At 40.3% G+C, this 20,558-nt stretch overlaps 1 protein-coding gene across 3 annotated transcripts in view; it reads left to right on the top strand.

The window, feature by feature from the left end:
• Positions 1–822: 822 nt before the first annotated feature.
• klhdc8a (kelch domain containing 8A) overlaps positions 823–20,558 on the top strand; it is a 46,422-nt gene continuing 26,686 nt past the window's right edge. For all 3 annotated transcript variants that reach the window (XM_040158721.1, XM_040158722.1, XM_040158723.1), the window contains exons 1-2: positions 823–1,017; positions 3,373–3,434. The gene's annotated coding sequence lies outside the window, so the exon portion shown is untranslated. The remainder of the gene's footprint in view (positions 1,018–3,372; positions 3,435–20,558) is intronic.

The raw sequence follows: 20,558 nt of genomic DNA, 5'->3' as shown, positions 1-20,558 counted from the left end.
AAGCCGGAATAGTCCTAACAGGGACACACGTGTGCGCATAAAAGTAGGAAGAGTCCTTTTTCTCAGCAGACATTTTGACACAGCAGGGGAAGCGCAGTTGAAACTACTAACATCAACAATGGCTCGGTTCTGTCAAGTGTCCCAGTGAGCCAAGCTCGTACAAGACCAGAGCCTGCACCCGGCTCACCTAAATGGAACTCAGCCGTGATTAATGTTATTAATTTACCTGCACCGGTGCTTTTTCTGCTTTGACATATCAAAATGTCTGCTGTGACAAACGAATAATGAATAATAATAATAAAATATTAAAATGAAAAGATCCCATCTGTGTATCAGTGTGGGCCCATGTCTGGCCTAGGGGTACCAAAATAATAAAATAATGTTCAGACTAGATAGCTGTGTACTGAACTACAAGTCAGAGGAGGACATGCAAATACAGAGCTTCTTTCTCACTGCAGGTTCAATCATGCCAATCCTCCCTCTAACGCCATGCGTTTGGATTTATTTTAATTTATAAAATACACGTTGGTACCGTATCTTCAAATTAACTGAAAGACCAATAACGACCCGATTCATATCATTCAGTATCTCTTTCAATCCAAATACAAGAAATAGTGTCAGTGGGCTTCCCTTTACCAAATATAGGTTATCACAACACACAGGCTCTATCCATCTCTCTCCGGATTGTACCATCGCAGGGATGGATCTTAACTTGTGGGATGAAAGCCGGAGATGAATACTTCATCTCTGACCCACATAATGGCGATATAACAGGCTCGGCGAGCGGAGCCCCGTCGTGTTACAGCCCCGCGCCTCCGCTGTGGACTGCTGGCGCGGCGGGGAGCTGCGAGCGGCGCGCCTCGCCTCCCATCTTCCATCCTCCTGGATCCGATTCAACCCCCGCTCCCTCCGTCTCCCTTCCACACACAGAGAGAGAGAGAGGGAGAGAGAGGGAAGGGAAAGGGAAGAGAAGGAGAAGCGGATCACACCGAGAGAGGGGCGACGGAAACGGGGAAAGTAAGTAGCTCGAGAGGGGAGATTAATGGGAAGCTCCGGCTCTATCCGAGAGGCAGGTCACTGAGGCGGTTTACATGACTCCCGGCTCAGCTGAAAAGTAGCGCTGGTACTTTAGCTAGCAGTATTGCGTTACCCGTTACATGAGGCTACACGGTGGCTAGGAAACATCGAGAAAGTTAGTGTTTTCTACTCTAACTTCGGTTAGTTGATGACACCAACGTACAGTTAAGCTAGTTTTTTTATTGAGGGCGTTGTAGGCTAATATTAAAACAATTTTTAGAGAAGGTGACTCTCTGTCGCTAGCCACTTCAGAAGAGGTAAACAGTGCAAATGTTGCTGTCGTAGTTGGCTTTGTGTGCAACATTGATAATTAAAAGCCCAAAAGTCTGCACTGCAGTTGTCAAGATAAACAGCAGTACGGAACTGTCTCAATGGCTCTTCCCATTCTGAAGAATATGGGCCTATGGTCATTCAATTCAGCATGTTAGAGTGATGGAGATAAATGCTTGAGGAATATCAGCTTTGTGACACTAGAGAATACCACAACCTGCCAATGAGTAACCCACACCAAAGCTGCCAGTTTACTAGGTCCACTTAGCTTAAACTAATGCAGTCCCGGCAACATCCATGAAACTAACCCGCCCGCCATGAAGGTCCTGATGTGTAGTTTTTTGGTGAAACAGCTTTAGAGAGATGTTTTTTTTTTTAATATTTAGTGCATCCACATTGATATAAATGGGGCTGACAAAATGTTAGAAATGTCTCTCAGTATAAACACCTCACATTCTAACAGCACCAAAAAATGTCAGTGACCATGGAGTTGAACCGACACATTTCTAAACAGTTTTAACAAAAAATAAATAAATAAACTGGACATTATAACCTTCATGGAGGCATGATTTATTGCCGGGCTGTTGTAATAGTTTTCATTAATTTAAGCTTGGTCTTCCTCATAAACTGGCAACTGGGTTGAAGTCCTTATCTGAATATTATTGGATTGTTTATACCATTTGTCATAGTTAAATAGGGTTTTAAAGTCCTTCCCCAGCACCATGGAATGGTGATTGATGATGATGGATCTATTGTTACAGTCCTCATGACAATGATGACAGGGAATATAAAGACCATCCAGGCCTCATCTGAAAGGTCACTCACTCAATATTCACCACCCTTGTCTGTCTTCATTCTGTCTAGGTTCAAGCTGAGCACAGATGTACAGGAGGAAGAATGACATTTCTTTCTCTTCCCTTCTCCCTGAGGGGGATTGTCACTCTCTCCTACATCCACATTTTCCACTAAAGCTGTGAATTTTCAACCTAATTAACCTACAATTACATAACAATATAAGTGCCTCAGTGGTCCCCATCAGTAAAACTGGGAGAGAAACATGAACCCCAAACTTTGCTCAATAAATAATAAACCTGTTTTAACCTGTCAATGATATTTGGTAAAGTTAGCTAACTATTTATATAGAATTTGAGCAGCTAAGTGCAGTTTTGTATTTTAAGACTGCTTGAATCAATTTTTGGCCACTAGTAGACAGGCATGAACTCCAAAACAAGATGACAGACACACAGCCAGTTGTTATGGTTAATGTGTTAGCAAGCAGTTGCCTACATATACACGCACCAGAAACAGCAGCATTACTATACATTTCGAGTTGCGTCTCAGGCCACCTGGTAAATGTAAGTCAAATATTCGCTGTCCTTACTCCTTTGGCCTCCACCGACTCCTGAGGAGTTTAGCTGATAGATGTTTGACTTTCTTACATTAGCCAGTCACTAACTTTGTCTGTCGCTCAGTGCTGTGCAGTTAGCGTACAGGGCTTTTATTTATTTATTTACCAATTTTTTGCTGAAAACTGCTGCTAAAAACCAGTTCTAGTGCCAGTGCAATACCTTGGTTCCTGTACCATTTCAAATCTATACTCTGAGAAGTAGAAACACTTTTGGGAAATAACAAAACTCTTTTTTCATTCTTGTCTAAACACCAGCAGCTGTACAAGACATACAGCCAAAAAGAAATAGTCTTAACCGGGCAAAATTATGATTTACGTGAGGAACACTCTGATCAAAGAATAACTAGATATTATAAATCTATGGAAAGATTTGATGGTAGCTTTACATGACAGATTTTGATACTCAGTGCTTTAGACACATTTTGCTTCGTACCAAAAAAACAATAGAGGTTCTATACCCAGCCTTAGTTGAGGGTGGTCAGAGAAACATATTAAAATTGCACGCCACCAATGGAAAACAATGAGCTAAAAGAGTATAAAAAGCTCTGTAGAGCTGCAGAGGTGGGTAATAATTCTCTGTGGTGTAGAGTTTTAGTGCTGTCTTCTTGAATTCACAGGTAACTGAATCGCAGTGCTGAGAAATCATCCAGGGTCTCCTGCCTGGGACTCACACCTGACGGTACAGTAGTGTCATTAATTTTCTTCTAGATAAAGAGCCTCACCTCCTCACCTCCTCTCCCCAGGCTTTCCTTTCCACTCGCCCCTTCCCATTTCTACTGCCTGCCCTCATCCTTTCTTCTTTCAGCAGCCCTTGAATACTTCCACACACACTCATACAGTAAAAACCATTCAAATGCTATTCATAGTGTGCAGCTGTCACGTTAAATTGATTTGGTTCGATAACGGCCTTAGTGCAACATTTGCCTGCTCATTTGCTAATAAGACAAACAGAGGATGGAGCTCCTTCTTGTTAAAGTTAGGAGGAAATTTAACACTGATGTAGCGTGTGTCTGTCACTCAGTGCTGTTGGGAGGATGGGCCATCTCTTTCTGACAAGGCGACTGACATTTTGACAGCAGTGTTCCGAAGTAACCGTTTGACTGACGACCGGTGGCGTATGCTTCCTATTGTTTTGTTATGGTACAAAACAGTGAAGTAAACAAATGTCTTGCATTCTAACTACAATAGTTAGCATGCAATGTTTGTGTCTACTTTCTAGCAGTGGCAGGCAAATTGTAGCTTGTGGGCCTGCAGTAAAAATATACCAGATAAACAACCTGTGAATTCAAACACATTTCAATTCCGCTTCTTTAGCTTACTTCACCATAACAAATTTGTTTCTTACAAACACAAATACATTGCAGTCTAACAGAAATGGTGTGCAAGAACAACATCAACAACAGTACTTTGATCCAACCATAACTGAAACTGCTCACTGTTTATTGTGCAGGGATAAACTATAAATTACATCTCTCATCTCATCCTGTAGTGCACAAAGCATATATTCACATACGGTATATGAATCATTTTTTGCCAAATGAGTATTGACATAAGCTGCTGTAACTCTGCCCTTGAATGTAATCAAAAAACTGCCTATAAATCCATTTAATTTATCAGTAAATTGAAAGAAATAAATTAACAAAACATATTGAAAACATAAGGACTTATGTTCCACAGATAATTCATTTTATAGATTTCTAATGGTTCTGAAAGTATGATGATGACAATAAACTTGAACTTGAACATACATGAAACTACTCAAATGAGTAGCAGTAGTAGCATTATTGAGGTAGCAATTAGTAAAAATTCTGAATGTGGAAAATATGATACTGATACTGCATAAATCCGTTTTTTCTAGCTGGGACTACTTTTCATGTTTTTCATGCTCAGCAGGTCCAAATATGGGTCTAATTTCTTCCAGTCATTCGACTTAATTTGGATAGTTCTAAAGTCTTGCTTTTACTTTACACATTGCATGCTAAAGTGTTAGCATGCAGTACTGGAGCTAGTGATAAACAGGGGCACAAAATGTTGGTGTTTATCTTCTTGTTGCTTAACAATGCAAATGTTTTCATACCAGACTGAAGGCAAGCAGCCTGGGTACTGTGTATCTGTAGGACGGGTAGATAAAAGCAGTCTGCCTGCTGTGTTAAAAGCCTAGAATACACTGTCCAGACCTCCTGCTGTCTTATGATCCACGCACAGAGGAGGGAACCACACATTTTATGTATTCTACGGATTCCTTTATCCATAAATACAACTCCTAACCTAAAACTAACTTTCTTATAGACATGAAACCTGAGAGCAAAGTGCCCTCACTATGAAGAAATGCTGTCACTCTGAAAGTCAACCACTCAAATCTTAAAAGGGTAGGAGTATGGGAAAAACACACACTCACACACATAAAAGCATGGTGCAGTGAGGGAACCGTTAGGGAGTTAATTCCAATTCTGCTGACAGAAGATAGGTCTTCCCATTCTCTCTCTCTATCACATAGTAATTACTTATAAGGCCACAGGGATTATGATGTCCCCAACTCTCCTCTGTAATAGAGCCTGTGCTCCATATAACCTTTTAGTTTTGCTACCCAGTCTCTATCAGCCCCCTCATTAAGCTGTCCCTCCCTCTCATTATCCCCTCCTATATAATATCCTCCATCCATTAACTTAGCCCACTTCTCCCACTCCTCACCATTACTCCCCCTCCTCTTTCTGCTTCTCCTCCATCTTTGCTGCCTTTCCTTACGCTTCTTCCTCCTCTGCTCTTTTCTCCACTTAAGCCTTCACAGCACTGCCACACTGGATCAGCTCACTCTAATTTGACTCCTACACAGCAGTCAGTGAAAGGAAGCAGAACCACTATGCCCTGAATATATGAGTATTTGAGCTGGGGGGGGGGGCTTCAGGGAAACAATACAGTACAGTGGAAATTGAATATACATTGTCCTTATGCAACCAGGCATGTTCTTTGGTGCAGACACGTCATGTCTGTGCATACACCAAGCCTCGTTTTCGCAGCTCTGCTAATGTTTGCTTTTTCCTAAGTGCCAGTATCTATTTCTGTCTCGTCTCCATGGCTCCTGGTGCCGCAACATGCAAAATGTAACCACAGCTTTTGATTAGCTTTCTCTAGTGCTTCCAAATCTCATATTAAAAATTAAGATGTTTTTTCATCTGTGTATCAAAGAGCAAGAGTGTGTGTTATGTAAATAGGTTTGTGTAGGTATATACCGTAAAGTTGTTCTTCAAAAGGTGGTTAAACTTTGACCTTTAGTCGGTGATCATCACGAGGCCATCTCAAAGAAAGAAAATCCAGTTCTATTTATGAAAAAACAGTTATTTGTGCCTTTTCTTTTCCTTAGGGGGGGCTTAAGTGTAAATTTTTACCTGCGTTTTACCTGCGTTTAAAAAAAACGCTGGTATTTTGGGACGACTTTCAGACGTGAAACAGAAAGCAGAGAAGAGGAAAGACCCATTCAAGACCTGTGAATGGGAAAAACGTATTACAGACTCTCAAACTGAGCTGAAATGAGATGAGTGCATATAAATTAGTTAAATAACATTACAATATTTTGTTTTTTTAATTTTAAATTTTTTTTGTCTTTCGTTTCTTGAGGGGGCGGGCAGGCCCTGTTGAGGGGATACGCCACCCCCCAAGGCAATGATCGCAGAAACACTGCCTTAGCACATATAGGCATCATACCAATAACCCTATATCTGTTTAAATCATGTAAAAAAACAAAACAAATCCTTTTCATCAAATCCTTTTCAGCTGCTTTTCATTGTGCAGTTAGGGAGTTATTTCAGTAAACAACTATAGTCAGATATTGACTATGTCCAATATTTGACTGCATATTTGAGCTTTCCTGAGCATCTCACAGTCTTCTTCAGTGGATGGATTTTGCTCAGCTGTCTGTGAAATATCGCAGTTGTTGTCATGTGACCTAAGTATGGAATTTTTTCCTCTTGATCTTTCTCCAGCCATCCATTGACTTCTGGGCGATGATCTTTGACCCCTTCCCAGTGGATGCTTTGAGCTGTTTTAACATAGCTGATGACTCTTTCCACTGTTCATTGAGTCTTCTCCTGGATCCTGTTTCCACTGATGTAGTGTTCCCCTCATCTGTTACATGTGATGTGATGTTGATGTTATACACCATGCCAGTTTTCCTCTCAAGGGGGGGCAGAGATCTTATGGTCTATGGTTTTAAGTTGGGGCAGGATTCTAATCATCCACTCTTTGTACCCATTGGCCCACAGTGCCCCTCTGACACGCTACATCACCCTCTCTCTAGCCTCCTCCTCACTGACAAAATTTTCTGCTCTGTGTAGGAGGGTACTCCCCTGGTCCCATCCACTTTCACATGAACACAGGTGTCTATGGCAGCTTACCATCCTCTTCGAGGTCAAATAAGCAAATATGAACAAATTCAGCAGCTGACTTATATGTTGTGTTCTTATGCGTCACCGCCATTACTGTGTACAATAATTACACTAACAGTGGAAACACAAACTCCAAACTCCATTGGAAACACACAATACTATAAAAGTGGAATGTCAACCAGGATGTGTAAAAGAGTATCTACTAGCAAGAGATATGTAGGGTAGCGGCTGCATGTTGGCTCCATCACTTGGACTGATCCTCAGTATTTAGCAGGCCCCTGGTTGGTCCTCCGTCAGCATGCCACTGAGAATGTCATCAAATCATGAGGATTTAATGCAGGTGAATTAAAGTAAAATTGATTGGGGGAAAGGCCAGTGGCTTTTGCTTTTTCATTTTTTGCTATTTTATAGAACAGAAAAGACATCTATTGAAACTGGCCTGAATGCTTGAAAAGTTTAAGTTTTATAGATAGCCTTTATTTTAATGGTATTGATGATTAAATTTCAACACTACAGGATCTCTTGGCAAAAGCCCTTAAGAAGTGAAATCCTTGGAATACATTACATAACTCATTATAATTCAGATGAAAACGCGTTAATGGTGTCTTGTTTACATATCTATAGGCTAAGAAAACAAAGCTCAGATATAGCCCACTGTTAACTGAGTAGCTCCGAAGCAACATTACACTTCCTGTTTTACATCACACAATGCATGATGGGAACTATAGTGCCAAAACTCAAAACAAATCATCCCAAACGGGAAAAAAGAAAAGCAATAGGAATGACCTTACAATACATTTTTTGACATCACTGAGGCATTAAATGCCCCACCAACATGGTTCATAGAGTATATCTGTGGAACATTGACATTTTACTTAACAATTTGTATGAAGTGATTATCTGTGATGAATACCTGTTAATATCTGGCAAAACTCAAATAATGTTAAATTGCATAACAGTTTTACAATATTTTGTTTTTTGTTTGTTTTTTCATTAAAATAGTAGCAGAAAATGTACAGTACCACTGACATGCTAAAAGATGGCATTTCTGAATAGTGAAAGCCTCTTTTAATGCAACTTTGAAAGAGCTTATCATTACATACAGTAACTTACCATGTTGGTGACTAGAAATTAATTTCAAATTTATTTATGTCAGCTTTTAATGTAAGATAAATCTTCACATTGAACTGGTAGGTAATCTCAGATTAGGTGTATTTTACCTGTTTCCCAGTGGAATGTCTTTTAACAGGCTGAGAGTTGGTCAGTGTGTTCATGTAATCGGCTGATAGAGTGACATGAAAACCAGAGCAGGATAAAAGAAATTGTTGCTCTATTCTTTTCTTCTTTGACATGACGGCACACTTGAGTTGCTACGGTGACAATGTTTTCACTTTTACAGCATCTGTCAGCTGAACACACAGACACACACAAATGAAGGACACACAGAAACACATAAGGACAGCTAGAAGGGGGGAAACAGAGGGAGCTGTTTGCCTTTTAAAGGCAGATAAGAGAAATGCCAACTGCTCCAAAAAAACCTTAGCCAACAATCAGCCACAACTGATTTAGTCTCAGCTCTCTCATTATAGGACCTGGACCCTGTGCTGCCAGATTTAGCCTGCTAATTTACTTCATCAGTACTAGCACAGACAAGGGAACAGCTGGGCTAGACCGTTTTGCCATTTCAATCTTGTGTAAAATATGTAAATGACAGCATTCACAGTGAGGTGGCCAGCAGCGGCAGAAGAGCTAAAAGAAGCTCTGGTGACAGCAGCAGGTAATACTGGGACTCCAGGGTTGTGGCAACATTATTAGTCTGTATTGTTAGTTTTCCCCATAGAGTCTTTTTGTCTGTTGAGGGTGATTTATTATAGATAGCACATGGTGTGTTTATGGGTGCACAGTAGAGATAAGATTAGCAGAGAGAGTAGCTATTGGCTCCTTTTGCTCTCTGGAGGTTGAGGGATACCATCTCTCCCTCTGGTCTATTGATCCAGAGGTCAGCCCAGACTCAGAGGAGAGTCTTGGTTGAGTGACTTTCTGTAGCCCACAAACCTTCAGACTTTAGCTTTCTGCTCTGCTTTGTTAAGGCAGCACATTCACCTAATCCTGTATGGACCATTAGATCAGTCAGAGCTGGGCAGCCAGGTAACCGAGAGCTTCATCTAATCTTGGAGCTGACTGGCGGCAAGATGTCTGCAGCTGCTGCTAGGAACAAGGTGGTGATTCAGTTGGCTGGGAGGAGCTGAGCTGTAGATCTGTCAGCCAGAGAGGCTGAATGTGTTCACACAGGAATGTTCTTTATGTTCACATGGTGAAGAAGAGCTCTCGTCTAAATTTCATGTACAGTGGATTATGTTGGGCTGAAGTAAAGCAGAGAAAATGAGGGTTGCTGTCCTGCAAATCCTACCCAAAAGCAATCCACAAGTTCCACCTTTATTTTGTCTCAATCTAAAGTATATTCTCTTTGTTGTGGTGTTTCTGCTCTGCACTTTGCCGAGAACACCTGTTAATATTACTGAGTGGGTAGTGCTTCTTCTTCTTTGCATATTCTTCAGAAGAAGTTTGAGCTTCTTTAGGTTTCTTTACATTGTCTGCTCAGCCATGGTAGCCCTCAGTCTCAGTTCTTCTTCTATTAATTCCAAAGAAGCCAGAAACTTAAAATGTATCAGTTTCTCTGCTTCACAAAATCCCAACCTGACTCTACATCTTTGGAGTAATACTCAAAATCTAGAAACTTTTATGGACTGGCAGTTGTAGAGTTGCAATTGATTGACATGGAAAATGTAACACTGCTGGCTTCATCAAACTGCCAAAGTAATGGCTTTTTGCCATTCAGAGATACATGTCTGTTACTGTATGTACTGTAAAAGTTCTTTATGGCTTAATCTAGACATGACATGACATTTACACAAAGAGACGATGTTCATGCGATATTTAGCACCTTGTGCGTGAGAGGGAGCAGAGAAAAAGAACAGTGTCATGGAAACAGTGCAAAGAAATTATATGAAGGAACAGAAGTGTTTTCTGTTCTTTCACAGCCTGCATCAGTGATTGATTTGAAAAATTATTTTGCTGTTGAAGCATTAATTAAGGCCCATCTTGAGCATGAAGGACACTCCTGCTTTTCATAGTGAATCCCCTAATATATTTTCTCATCAGTTTCATCACTTATTAGGGAGGGGATTCTGCTGCTTACTTTATAATGTCAGACAGTGGAGTAGAAGACTACATGTTAAGTTGGGACCCTCACTCGATTACCATATGTTCATATTCTGTATGTGAAGAGTTTTACTGGAGGGTGAGGGTGTTATATTCTTGTTATCTCTTTTTTACTGTGCCATGAGTGAAAAAAAGTGATCTGACATTTTGTGTAAAGAATATGTAGGGAAAATTAGCTTAATTAGGGGAAATACTGTGTTAATCAGAATTATCACGCCAAACTACTTTAATTATTCATCCAGCGATACAATGTCAAAGCCAGCAATATAAAACAAAAAAAAAGTTTGTTTTGGTGATCAGTCAAGAGTATCTTTAATCAAAAAATTAACTTTAGGAAACATTTAACCTTAACTTAAATAGAACAAGCAACAAAGAATCAGATATGTAAAGCAACTGAAAACGAGTAATGAAAACAAAGGCAGTGACTTTTTCTATAGGACATTTATTACTACACACTACTAACAAATAACAACACAATAATAACACAACAAAACACTAACTACACATATGATGACACTATAGTAAATGAATAGATGAATATAGAATGGGAGTTTGGCAGGTAAATTATGCAATAAGTGAATAAACCAAAAGGACCATCACTGGAAGCAGCTGGTAAAAGTGGTGGTAAGTTTAGATTAAGATTTGGATGGAGAACCCAACTGTAATTTCTTAATTCACCAGAAGAAAGCAGAAAAGAAGTACTACTTGCGTGCTTATAGATTAGTAGTGGCTGAGTTGGTGTGGCAGAGTCAGGAGTGAGGAAGAAGAAGATGATGATGCAGCTGCCGTACAGTGGAGATGAAAATTCTGGCTGTTCAATTTGGTGTGGGCAGTGCAGAGACAAAATCGAACACCCATTGTACCGGTAAAGGAAAGGAAAGGAAATCCAAAGTTAAATCCCAGTGACATTCTTTTATAGGGAAAGTTTGGGACAGAGATTCAGAGAGACGCCTGACCCATTCCTGGATTGCTTGCCCTCCCGGGGCAGTATTAACGCTCACACCCCTTGTGAGCATCCTGTCCAGGAGAGGCCAGGTGTCACATGCCTAATTGTCTTGCTTTTAAAGCGAGTTCCTAAAAAACGTAGGTTGTTTCTAAATAACTACAGAGAATGAAAATCTGGAATCCTGATGATCAGTTGATTACGATTAGTCCAAACATCACATGTTTATGTTTATGGAAATATTAATACATGAGTTTAACAGACGTAAAACTTGAAGAATTTACCTACAAATGGTAGTAAATCTCTAATCTAAATGAGAATACAAAAGAAAAGTAATAAAATAGTGACATTTTATCCTGTTAGGAGCAGAAGAGAGGGACAGTCAGAAAGAGGGAACCTTTGTTTAACATGTAACATGTTTATTCTCGCTTGGTGCATGTTTTGCCATTTCCAGCTGCAGTCTTTGTATTAGTTAGGGGAAGGGATTGGTGATACGGCCTAAAATGTATATCACTGTATAATTTGAAGCACAGATGGTAATGGTACATGTCCCCTTTTTTTTTTTCTTAAAACCACTGCGGTCACTTTCATCTAACATCATTTACAGATTATCTTTTTCTGCTCGTTGTCTGACTTTTTAAACCCGAAACATGTCCATATAATCAAAGTTGCGCTGGTCTTTTTTTTACCAACTCCTCTTGTTGTGTGCAGCGCTTTCCGCCATTTCTTCAGCCTGTTTTATACAGCCTGTTCAAGGCGGGAATGTTGTGCTGTTATTCTGCCTTGCCGTTCTGTGTAAAAGGTACGAAAATGGAATGGGGCGGTCTGTGTAAAAAGGAGAGCCAGCAAGGCGGGACAGATGCAGATGCTATTGTGTTACATATCACGCTTCTGATACCGTAACGCCGGCATGCTATCTAAAATCAAACACATGGGCTGCATTATGTTGGCTTCCTTTTTAAACAAAGCAGCATTGGCTGTCATGTTTTCCAGACAATTCGCTAGCACAGACTAATGACAACGAAGCCTTCTTTCAAACAGACTAGGCACAGTGTAGTGTATTGCTGCCTCCCACTGATGTAGTTACGTCATTGCCACTTTAGATCTGTTAGGGCTCTACTGGTCAGCACAGAATAGTCAAAGTCCATACCATAGGGCAAATTGATATCGGTGTATTTTCTATATGATTTATAACATCCATCCCTAGTTTGAGGGTATTAAATTAAGATTTGTGCCGTGTTGAAAGTAATACAGAAATGCTACTAGGTCTGATCTAGTTAGATTACTGTTGTAACATTTGCATAAAAGTGACTCTGACACATTTAGGACATGAGACCAACATGTTGAATTATCATGATATTTACATAAAGACAATCGGCGTTAGAGTATAATTCAGGTCTATTTCATCCATCCATTAGCTAGAGGGTCATAAGGGAGGCTGGAGCTGAGCCCAGCTGACATTGGACGAGAGGCAGGGTACACCCTGGACAGGTCACTAGTCTTTCACAGGGCTGACACATTGAGACAGACAACCATTCATGGTCACATTCACACGTACAGGAAATTTAGAGTCACCAAGTAACATAACCTTCATGTCTTTGGACTGTGGGAGGAATCCAAAGGATCCCGGAGAAAAACCCACCCAGCACAGGGAGAACATGCAAACATCCAACCACTGAACCACAGTGCCACGCTTGATTTATTTAAAACTGGTGTATTTCCCATAAATGTGGCTATTACGGCTCTATGGATTGTGCTAACTTTACACTTGAAGCCTCCATTGTAGAGATTCATGGAAATGAGGAGTCCGACAAAAGGGTAGCTAGGTTCACAATGAGATAGTGTCATCAAAGTAAATTTCGACTATGCCAGACACACATTTTGTTAAAAAAAAAATGCTGATATCAAACAGGAGAGATATCAAACCCAGAGTCTTGGAGTTTGATCCTTTTTATTAACATCACAGATATGTACATATATCAGCAATTGTAAGCATCATGGTGGCAGAAAAAGCTACATAAAATTAAGGGAGCACTTCTGTTAAACTTGGAACCAAAGAGTTTACAAGGCTTTGCGTTGATCATGTTACAAATGATGACTTTCATGTTTTTAAAAGTTAACTGTAGACATTGAGAGAGGAAAGTTGGATTCATTAAAGAACTACAATTAGTTCTTTAATAACTTAGGCTAAGCATGAAGTTACTATATGCAACACTGTACACTCAACCACTTATGAATTTACAGTGAGCTAAGATTGTTTATATTTGGGCCTATCTCCTCTAGGTTTCAACTCCGGAGCAAATAACACACCGCTAATAAGAAAAAAGACAACTTGATATATTATAACACATGAAAATAAACATTTAACCCAATAACTTTTCCCCTTACAGCAAGGATGCTGTTTACTTAGTCCTCTGTCAAACAGTTCAGTCTTCCACAGTTCACAGTTTTTTGATTTTACCTAATTCAAGGTGGTGTGTTAATATTGTTGTTGCTAAGCAGGTAGTGTGTTTGCAGATATCTCATATGCTTATCTGTCTAGAAGTAAGTTGTTGTCACTCCAGGCATGTTGTCAAGTAGGCGGGATACCCTCCTGCGTCCCTGGTATGGATCCTGACTCGCCAAAACTGGATCACCTCGCCTCACCTCTCAGAATCAAACTCAGACATTAAAAAAAACAACCTGCATACCGCAGGAAAAATACATTATCTCTACCATTACCATTGTAAAATACTTTCGTCACCATAGTGACCATATATCTCTTACTTTTCATCTGTATGAGTGGCTTAATTCAAATAATTAGTAAATTTGAATCAACTGTGTTTAAACACAAAAGACGATTTGCATAGTCACATATGAATTAAAATGCATTCACATCTTACATTCAAACTTAAACTAGCCTCAGTAAAACCACTTTTTTCACTAAAATGTCAGAAACCTGCCTTGCACTACACGAAAGAAAAAACAAAATCGATGTTATAAAGGAGGAATCAACGGGGCTACTGGTGCAATGTGTCCTGAGAATGACAGTATGCCATCCAGGGTCACGCCCAGGTTCTTCTCTGTCCCAGTGGGGACCACCGCAGTGTTGTCAATGGTGATGGACAGGTCTTGGTGATGGGATCCTTTCCCCTGGAAGGACAGAAGCTTGTTCTTGTCAGCTTCTGTGAAGTGTTCCAACAAGCTGTTCAGTGAGTCTTCACTCACAATACCAGGACCTATTCTAAGTGGAATGCAGCCATCATTAATGTAATTATATACACCTGTTTTTCCTGCTATGACGTCAAAATGTCTGCTGTGAAAAAGTTATATTTGCCATAAAGTAAGTCACATTAGCTAATCAAGAAACAGATGGTGTCACAGTCTGCTCCTCAGTTTCCATTGGCCCCTGTCTCCAGCTCCTGCTCATTTTTTATCAGGCCATGTTTTTGCCTTCATCTCCTCAGACTTCCCATTCTCCATCTACCCATCAGATATCCCTTTCTTCCTGTCCTCATATCCATCTGCTCAACTGCTTCCCATCTTCAATGACCTGAGCCTCCCTTCCCACTCACACACCTTTTTCCAGTTCAGTCATCACCTAGGCCAGTATTTAAACCTGCCATTGTCACAGGCTCCTTGTCAGTTTGTGTGTTTATGTTTCCTAGTGTTTTCCTATGTGCCTGAAAACCTGAGTTTAGTTACCTCTTGTCTGTACCTGCCTGCTTGCCTGGCTGTACACCTGCCTGTAAACATGCCTGCCTGCTTGTACTCTATTCTGCCTGTAAGCCTTAATTCCTCTATTGAAGCAACTTCACTGCATCAGCCTGTCTGCATGTCTGTGTGTGGGTCTTCCCTGCCTGTGCTGTTACAAGCAGCCTTGACCAAAATGGACCTAGCAGACCTCACGTTTTCAGCAGAAGAACTTAATGTGGTTCACTTCAACTGTACTGCTAAGATGCCCCCAGCTTAGAGAAGAAAGTTACAGTCATGTCACTAGCAATATGGAAATTGATTTCCAAACCAAATGAAGGTTCCTGCCATCTCAGAGTTTTTGGCCTCTTTTACGACAGTGCCTGCTAGCCAAAAGCCTGTCTCGCAGCTGGCTGGCCTCCGGCCTTCTAGCCTCCAGCCTGCATCCCAGTCGGGTCACCACCGGCCCGCTAGTGTCCAGCCTGCAATCTTTGGCTCAGGAGGTAGAGTGGGTCGTCCACTAAACTGAAGGTCAGTGGTTCAATGCCCTGCTCCTCCAGTCAAAGTGTCGAAGGGCAAGATACTGAATCCCAAATTGCCCTCGATGTATCATTGCTGTATGAGTGGTACAAAAAGTGCCGTATGTATAGAAAAGTGTAAAGTGCTGTTTGAATGGGTAAATGTGGCTTGTAGTGTAAAGCTCTTTGAGTGGTCGGTAAGACTAGAAAAGCACTAAATAAGTGCAATCCATTTACCATTAACCCCAGTCTGGTAGCCTTCTATCTGCCCCTGTCCATGAGTGGACTAGCCTCCTGTCTGATCCTGACTCTAAAGACCTTGAGCAGTCCCTTTCTGTGGGACTTGCCTTGCCTTTGCTGGGACGTATCTAGGCATCAAAACCCCTAGAAGGAAATGTGGGTCTCGTAGATATCGATTCCTTGAGTTCCCCAGTGACCTCCAGCCTCAGTTTCCCAGCGACCCAGAGCCTCCACTGTCCAACACCATAAGCCATCCACTTGAGATTCCCAGCTCCATTCTTCGGTTCTCAGCCCACTTGGCCTTTGATCCCCTTCTCCGGATATTCTCCTCTCACACCAAAGCCAGTATTTAAACCTGCCATTGTCAGCAGCTCCTTGTCGGTTTGTCTGTTTATGTTCCCCAGTGTTTTCCTATGTGCCTGCAACCTGAGTTTATTTACCAGTTGTCAGTACCTGCCTGTCTACCTGCTTGTACACCCGCCTGTAAACCCGCCTACCTGCTTGTCCACCTGTCTGTCTGTAAGCCTAATTCCCCCATTAAAGCAACTTCACTGCATCAGCCTAAATGTGTGTCTGCATTTGGTACCTCCCTGCCTGTGCTGTTACAAGAAACCTTGACAGATGGAGCTCGTTGTGTTGGTTGAACCTGTTCTTACATCTGTACAGAAGAGAGGTGAACATGTCAGTAGCTGCTAGTTACTGTATATATACAGTATGGTTTAGTTTTCTTTTTTCACGGAAGAAAGTAATAAGACAAAATTTATTTATATGAAAATGTCCCAGAGTATTTACCCAGAAGCCTGTAGTGATAAACAGGAACTGCTACGTCTTCACTTTCCTATCTTTACTTTGCAAAGAATTCTTGTCGCTCCTAAAGTTAAACGGATCTGTATTAATAGCAGGGTTCTTGCCATGAAGTAGCTGGCCTGTGCTGAACTTTACCAGATAAGGCTTGTTTGAGTCAAAACAGTAGTGACTGTATCAGACTCAGGGATGTGGAACTGCTATTGAAGCTCTTGGGGATGAATTCAGTATTGTTAAAACCAGGCCAGTGTGAAAAGCTGTTAGTCTGATAAAGCTCAAGCTGCCTTCTTCTGCTTTTCTGTACACTTCTACACACACACATCTAGGTAAGTGCACACACTAACAAATTTTGGAAACTTTGGTGGTGTACTGAAGTCAGCTACAGACTTCAGCACAGATGTGCTATTTGAATACTGCAGACTAATTAAATACAGTCAATAAATGATCCCTTGCTGAACTGCCCGCACCCACAGAGAGGGAGGGGGAAAGGCTACAGGGAGGGTCCATTGTACACCAGAATAAAGCACACCAGACATTTTATTTGACCTCTAAATAATGAAAATTAGGTTACTGCACTAAAAACAACTTGATGTAGGAGGTTATTGAAGCCTTTTCCCAGATCATAGCCGAACGTGTAAGATAGACTTAAAAGGAGGATTAAAGGAGAGATACAGGAAACAAGGATGTTTTTACAGAATTCAAACCATACAGCAGGTTAAAGATTGCTGCTATATTTGTAACGTGGTGGTAAAAGCAGTCACCGAGATTATGGTCCTTTTCATCTTTAATTTTGAACCTTAGTGTATTGTTGAACACCATGGTGTTCATGGTGTTCAACAATCCTGTAATCCTGTAAAAACAAACTCAAACAAACATGTTAATGCAGATCGGCCATAGGAGTGGTGCAATTTTGGCACTTCTTTTGGCATCACATTGGGTTTCCACATGCTCAAAACCACCTCTTATCTCAAACAAAAGCGCTAACAGCTGTTTTTTTATTTTTTTTTTTGTTGGCAGTAGGGCACTCATCGACCTTTCCAAAATACCAGAAACCCTTTAATGTGCTGTGCATTGAGTTTTTCTGTTTTCTCTATGAGAAAACCATTTGTAATTAAGTAGTCCACATTTAAAGGGGGTAGTCCAGTGTTTTTAGTATTGCACTTCCAAAAGTTTAGAGGATTCACAAGAGACCAAATAAAAAGATTGGTCAAAATTGAATCAGCAGGGGCCGACATATGCTTACTTTTAGTCTCCAAAACATAGAGCTGGGAGACATTGCCAAAAATGTTATAATTAATATCAGTCAAATCATGTCAAAGCATTATTTTTTCAAGTTTAAAGGCTGATTTTTGCTCCTGAGTGAAAGTTGAAGACACTAGAGGGTTAATTATGGTTATAAACTATTCTTTATCGTCAAAACATGACAAACACTTGCCAAACAGCGGAACATAAATCGGAGGCACAACATTCAAAACAATTATAAAGATAAAATCTTTTTTCAACATCAAAATATGCATGAATAAGTTAAGTAAAATCCTTTTTCAGTCCTTTTTCCTTAATAAAATAAATATCTTAATAGAAAAATTAAGTGTTGCAGTGTGATAAATAGACGAAAGAAAATCTCAACTGTGGTCAGCATCTTCTGTACAAGTTTTAAACAAGCAAAGCCATTACCCTAAAAGTTACGGATTTGAAGTCTTTATCTTGGAGTCTTACGTTTGTGGAGTTGCCTGTCTTTGATGGCATGTGTCTTCGACACAGTTTGCAGTGCGCGCTACTCTGTTTTTTGTCGGATTGTAAATAGCCAAAATATCTCAGAACTACTGAAGTTGGGTGACCTTTCTTATCAACGATGTCTTCGTCCTTCGAGCTGGTCATGAGCATTGCTTTTTCTTCAGTGTCGCTGATTTTGCTTATTTTGCAAAATGAGCGACACCATGACACAGCCACTGTGTCTGTAAACAATAAGTCTTATTCATCTTCTTCTATGTGTTTATTGGTGGATCGCGAACCAAACTAGAATACTGCTACCTACTCTGCTAGAGTGTGAAAGTAAACAATATCAATTGTTGGCCTGAATTTATACCTCTCAACGTGCAGCCAAACTTGCACAGTGGAAATTAACTCTACATGCTCGGTTTCTAATGCAGGCTTTCTGTTTTAAAGTCTCCAAGTCCAAGCTGACATCAACAGGGTTTATTTTACTTGCAAAAATTTGTTGATCAAACATGTGCTTTGTAAGTGTTCACCAGTGATTACACCTCTGCACAGTTTGAGGAAACTAAAGGTCCTAGACTGTGTTCAGACTGTAGGAAAATCTTGTTTTTCAATTCCAATGTATAGGTCTGCTTCTCCAGATTGTTGTGCGCAATCACATCAGATTTGGTTGGACAGGCTAACTCTGCACTGGCTGCTTTGGTAATGACCTAGATTTCTGTATGTATGGTAACTGGTGGTGTAATTTCCCAACATAGAACAAAAACAACAAGCTGCTGTCTATTTGGAAATTTTTCCTCTCAGTCTGTGTCACAGGAGTATCTTGTCACAGTGCAGGAGTCCTCGACTGAAACAGACAACATCAGGGACTGAGGAGATTGATACGCTGTATTCAGCCATGTTTAAGCAGTAATTATGATGAGTTAACTGCACTCTGGATGTTAATGTTGCTGTTGTTGTGGTGCAAGTGATGCATGGACAGCTTTAAAAGAGGTTGAGTGGCTAGACCTCAGGTTGCTTTTATGCTTAACCTTTTTGGTTTGGTTTAGTATGGTTTGCTTGTTTAGTACAGTTCATTTGAGCTGGTGTAATCATTCAAACTATGGTGCGGACCAAACAACCACCTCTAGTGCAGACCAAACAACCAAACCGAGACCACTTGAAAAAGCACTGCTATTGTAACCTGATGGTATGCTGGTAAATTCAAACTGACACTATGTGTTAAGTTTTGGCCTTATTGATTTAATTAAGACTTAATAATCATGTATGTGTTTATTAAATGAGTACTCTGCCAAGTTAGTATTTAACTACTATAACATTATCAAACTCATAATGGACAGTTTTTTAAAAAATGTAAAAAAAATTTGCAGAAGAACCAGAGATACCGTGTTTTATATTCCAAACATTCTTCTTCCTTATCATAAACGTGGGCCTACATTACCCACAATTCAACAGTTTGGCCATTCACGGAATTATGCTTGTGGTAGCTAATGTACCCACAATCCAATAGCTTTAACCAGAAATGAGGAGTGGGCTACAGAGGTCAGGCAAGCTCACTTCTTTCTAACGCCACACCCCCCCCTCTGGAGACACAGAAGACTTTATACAACTTTTTTTTTTCACACATTAGTACTCTCCAAGACCTCCAAACAGATTTTGATGTATAAAATCAGTGGAGTTCACCTTTAACTCCAGCTAATAAATTACAAAACTAGACATGGTTCTTATTGGCTAACATTTCTAGATTACTGACTGAACTCCATTTAGTCAGGTGAGTTTTAAAGCATTTGAAAGGGGGTGCGAAAAAACCGGACAGGTATACCCTCAAATTCTTTCAATTTAGCTACTGCAATCAAATTTTAACTAAGGAATGTGTATTTGGAAAATGTTATTCATGAAAACAACATCATGGAAAATGAATAAAATCAGACTATAAATGTGAGAGTTAATTCTCTTATGTGAGTCTATCCTGAGGAAGAGTAATGCTGGATTTCTTCCTTCCAGGTCTGATTAATAAGGGATTAACTCACATGGCAGTGCAGTTGGATTCAGTTTAGTCATCTCAAATATTCCAGTTTGTTGTATCAAATGTTATTACTGGCCGGATTTGTGCCTTGGCTTCAGGTTAGCTTTTGCAATCTCGTTATTTGCATATTCTTGTATTTTAGGTCCATGAGCAGAAGAGCCAACAGACTGAGTTCAGATGTTCCTCCTCCACTACAACCTATTTATCATAAATCCTGGTTATTGTCATTCAGACTTGGATGGAAGGTTGATTAGACACTAATCAGTGATAAGACATGTTA

This window comes from Xiphias gladius, chromosome 21 (assembly GCF_016859285.1).
Source record: "Xiphias gladius isolate SHS-SW01 ecotype Sanya breed wild chromosome 21, ASM1685928v1, whole genome shotgun sequence".
Classification (NCBI taxonomy): domain Eukaryota; kingdom Metazoa; phylum Chordata; class Actinopteri; order Istiophoriformes; family Xiphiidae; genus Xiphias; species Xiphias gladius.
Note: the sequence above shows the minus strand (reverse complement) of the source record. Positions and strands in the feature narration are given on the sequence as shown.